Here is a 5,041-nt window from a genome sequence, read left to right as displayed (position 1 = left end):
AGTGGTGTTGGGAAACAGCTGAAATTGTTGAAACTGAACAAAGCTCTAGGGCCTGGTGGCATCCCTGTCAGATTCTATACCGAATTTGCGGCCGAGTTAGCCCCTCTTCTAATTATAATCTATCGTAGATCCCTCGAACAAAAAACCAAGTCCAGTTCTTGGAAAAAAGCGGAGGTCACACTCGTCTTCCAGAAGGGTAGTAGAAGTGAGGCACAAAACTACCGTCCAGTACAGAATGAGATTTTCACTCTGCAGCGGAGTGTGCGCTGATATGAAACTTCCTGGCAGATTAAAACTGTGTGCCCGACCGAGACTCGAACTCGGGACCTTTGCCTTTCGCGGGCAAGTGCTCTACCAACTGAGCTACCGAAGCACGACTCACGCCCGGTACTCACAGCTTTACTTCTGCCAGTACCTCGTCTCCTACCTTCCAAACTTTACAGAAGCTCTCCTGCGAACCTTGCAGAACTAGCACTCCTGAAAGAAAGGATATTGCGGAGACATGGCTTAGCCACAGCCTGGGGGATGTTTCCAGAATGAGATTTTCACTCTGCAGCGGAGTGTGCGCTGATATGAAACTTCCTGCCAGGAAGTTTCATATCAGCGCACACTCCGCTGCAGAGTGAAAATCTCATTCTGGAAACATCCCCCAGGCTGTGGCTAAGCCATGTCTCCGCAATATCCTTTCTTTCAGGAGTGCTAGTTCTGCAAGGTTCGCAGGAGAGCTTCTGTAAAGTTTGGAAGGTAGGAGACGAGGTACTGGCAGAAGTAAAGCTGTGAGTACCGGGCGTGAGTCGTGCTTCGGTAGCTCAGTTGGTAGAGCACTTGCCCGCGAAAGGCAAAGGTCCCGAGTTCGAGTCTTGGTCGGGCACACAGTTTTAATCTGCCAGGAAGTTTCATACCGTCCAGTACATTTGACATCGATTTGTTGTAGACTCTTTGAGCATATTCTAAGCTCAGACATAATGAAATTTTTTGAACACACCTCCTCAATGCATGGATTCCGAAAACATCAATCTTGTGAAACCAAACTCGCACTTTTCTCACGTGACGTACTGCAAGCTTTGGATCAAGGCATTTAGGTAAATGCAGTATTTGTTCACTACCGAAAAGCATTTGACTCAGTACCACACCTACGATTATTTTCAAAAGTAGATCATTTGGGGTGACTGGATTGAGGACTTTTTGGCAGGGAGGACGCATCAATTTTATCTTGGATGGAGACTCGTCGTCAGACGTAGAAGTAACTTCAGGTGTGCCCCAGGGGAGTGTGTAGGGATCCTTGCTGTTCATGTTGTATATTAATGCCGTTGTAGTAACCTCAGTCTTTTTGCAGATGATGCAGTTATCTATAATGAAGTACTGTCTGAAAGAAGCTGCATAAATATTCAGTCAGATATTGATAAGATTTCAAAGTGGTTCAGAGATGGCAAATTGCTTTAAATGTTCAGAAACGTAAAATTGTGCACTTCACAAAAAGAAAAAAAATATAGTTTCCTATGGCTATAATATCAGTGAGTCACTGCGGAATCGGCCAACCCACACAAATTGAGTGGGTATAACACATTGTAGGGATATGAAATAGAATGACTACAAACGCTCAGTCGAGGGTAAAGCGGGTGGTAGACTTAGATTTATTGGTAGAATACCGGGGAAATGCAGTCAGTCGACCAGTTCCAGGATATTGCTCAAATGTGTGGGACCCGATCAAACAGGACAAACAGGGGATATTGAACGTATACAGAGAAGGGCAGCAAAAATGGTCATAGGTTTGTTTGATCTGTGGGCGAATGTCACAGATATACTGAAGGAACTGAACTGGAAGATTCTTGAAGATAGATGTAAACTATCCCGAGAAAGTCTATTAGCGAACCTTCGAGGACCAGCTTTAAATGATGCCTCTAGGAAGATACTACAGCCCTCTATGTATCGCTCACATAGGGATCTTGAGTGTAAGTTTATATGAATTATTGCATGCACAGAGGCTCTCAAACAATGATTCATCCAGCCCTACATAGGTGAACGGAATGGGAAGAAACACTAATAACTGGTATAATGGGACGTACTCTTTGCCAGGCACCGAATGTCAACTTTGTTTGCGTCAGTTAAGTAAAATTTCTCCTGTGTAATTGACCTTCTTTCACTAGCATAGCCACTCCTCTACGACTAGTTTTGTATGCAAGTGGTCTGTAAAGTACAAAAGATGTTTTTCTTATTCAGGTCACGTAAAAAACCCCCAACTGACAAAATTTTTGATCTATCCAATTCTAATTCCGCTGCCGCCATAGAGTATTCAGATGGGGACGATGACAGTTCTGCTGGGATATCATTCTGATGGGATATCATTGGTTATAGCGAGCATGTTCCACAAAGTGAGCAGGAATACGATCTTGAAGATGACTGTAATGAAGGCAATAACTGGTTTGCAAATGAGATTTATTTCGCAGGAAGAGACAAACATAGTAAATGGAAGATAATCTCTAATGTCAGTAAAAGTAAAACAAAACAAAAAACATCGTGAAAATCTATCCAGAATCAAAATCTGTCACAAAAAGGATAACAAGTGAATTATTGGCTTTCACAAGCATCGCTTCTTCATTGACATTGTTGTGAAATGAAATGAACAAAAAGGTACGAGGGACCTTCAATGAGTAACGAAACACATTTTTTTCCTCTGCCGATTCCGGTCGAAAAAATACAGAATTTTCTGTGGGACATCGTGGAATATTCCCATTTCAGCCTCTATATTATCATGAAATTCGAATATGTGGTGGCACTTTACGTAGCCTTCAAACTGGACTTCCACACGAGAGCTGTTGTATAATTTCTTTTGGTGGAAAAGCAGCATATCACAGATATTCATAGGCGGTTGCAGAATGTCTACGGGGATCTGACAGTGAACAAAAGCACGGTGCGTTGTTGGGCGAGGTGTCTGTCTTCATTGGAACAAGGTCACACAAACCTGTCCAATCTCCCGCATCCCTACCAGCCGCACACAGCTGTGACACATGCAATGGTGCAACGTGCGGACACTCATTCGCTGTGATCAAAGAATCTCAGTCGAAGACCTCCCTGATCGACTGTACGCCTCTGTTGATAATGGTGACACACTCATCCACCAGTTGGTGTACTCAGAAGGTTTGTCCTCCTGGATTCCTCGTTGCGTGACAGAAGACCATAAAGAGCAACGAAGGACCAACTGTTGGGACCAGTGAAGGATGCACTCCACAGAATGATGGGAAGGTTATTGATACAGCAAGACAATGGCTCTGACATCGATCAGTAGAGCAGTACCGTGCGGCAATACAGGCCCTCCCAGTTACGGTTGTGTAAGGCTGTCGCAGTGACCAGAGAATATGTTGAAAAATAGGATGTTGTAGGCAAAAGAGTGGGGATAATATGATGTATTGAAATCCTGAATAAAGACAACATGCTTTCAGAAAAAAAAAAGTGTTGCACTACTTATTGAAAGCCCCTTGTATATTGTATACAAAATGAAACTGTTGTATTCAAGAGAAAGATAAACTCATCTGACTCCAGCACCAAGATAATGCATTTCTGAGATTACTTTACCTCATTGATGTCAGGAAAGAAAACCATACCAATATCGTTGTAATATGGACACACATGGTTCAGGAATGAAAATAATCCATGTTGTGATGAGTTTCAAAAGGTTTCTCTCCCTGCTTGGGTGTTTAAATTTTGATGACACGGCCACTAGGCATCAGAGAAAAGGAAATGACAAATTAGCATTCGTCTGTGTAGTTCTGGAAACCTTTAATATATTACGGACCTATATACATAATTCTAATAGAAGCATGCCATATGTAGCAAAGATTAACAATTAAACAACTTCAAATAATAATAAAATACTAATAAATGAGGTATTCTTTCACTACAAATCCACAGAAGTAATGGAAATGTGATAGATTGGTATAGGATACAAAGTACGCTGCGTGTCTACTAACTTATGAAGAATGCGTGTGCTATTCGGGAGGTAATCTAATCTGACCAGATGGAGGTTCCAAGTACGTAAACAGTACTCAGGAATGGGTTGCACATGAGTTCTGTACATGGTCTCCTTTATAGGTGAACAACCACCTTTCCCAGAACTCTCCCAGCAAACTATAGTAAGCCATTCACCTTCAACACAACTGACTGTACTCATTCCATTTTAGGTCGTTTCGCAACATTTTGCACAGATATTTAAAATGTAAAAGTGAAGCACCCAGAGGACATGGTTGGATGTCAATATAACGCAGTACATGTACATACCATAGAGGGGTATGTAAACGATTACTGAAGTATCCTTGTACTGAGGGCTGATCAAAGACAGTTTAGAAGACAAACTTTATTAACAAAACCAAAACTCAATTATAATGTCCTTGGATGAATATTGAGACAATCACATACAACAGAAATATCTCTCCTGTAATATCATCTGTGATATAATTACACAACGAACCCCAGAGTAGTGGTAGGTGGCGGCGTGAAGACCCGAGATGTTACTGGGTCGGGTCTGCCAGTGTGGAGTACTGAGACGAAGCTGTCGGTACTGCCAACTGGTAGCGCTGCAACTGAAATGCTGATGTGGCCGGATGGAACTGCTCATACTGCTGACTTGAGATGTAGGGCATTACTGACTTTGCACTGTCTGACATTGGTGCAGATGGATATTTGCGAGGACATGTGACCTAGCGTAGCAAAATAGTGCCCTGTCAACAGTGCTCTCTGTTGTGACAGGCACACTGCCTGTCGGCAAGGTCAGTGCCCCCAGGCACTGTGGAGGTGACGTGTAACTCAGTGCTGAACAGCCCTGGACACGCAAGGAAAATATCTCTGTTTTGATATAAATAAATTTATATGAAAAAAATAGTAAAAAACACCAAGCACGCATCTGGTGTAACACTCTGATAAACTGCAGTCTGCTCGAAATGGGAGGCGGAGTGGGTGGAGGGTGGAATTAATTGTATCAGTTACACATCAAAACAATGAATACTCCAAAGTATGTCCTCTGTTTGCTGACACATCCACCAATGTC

General features: G+C 42.6%; 1 non-coding gene across 1 annotated transcript; it reads right to left on the bottom strand.

Annotated features, from left to right (window-relative positions):
- Nucleotides 1–299: 299 nt before the first annotated feature.
- Nucleotides 300–374, bottom strand: Trnas-cga. The gene has a single exon. It is a non-coding gene; the product is annotated as a tRNA-Ser (tRNA).
- Between the last annotated feature and the right edge of the window lie 4,667 nt (nucleotides 375–5,041).

This window comes from Schistocerca piceifrons, chromosome 9, assembly GCF_021461385.2.
Source record: "Schistocerca piceifrons isolate TAMUIC-IGC-003096 chromosome 9, iqSchPice1.1, whole genome shotgun sequence".
NCBI lineage: Eukaryota > Metazoa > Arthropoda > Insecta > Orthoptera > Acrididae > Schistocerca > Schistocerca piceifrons.
The sequence above is the reverse complement of the archived record's forward strand: the minus strand, read 5'-3'. Positions and strand labels throughout refer to the sequence as shown.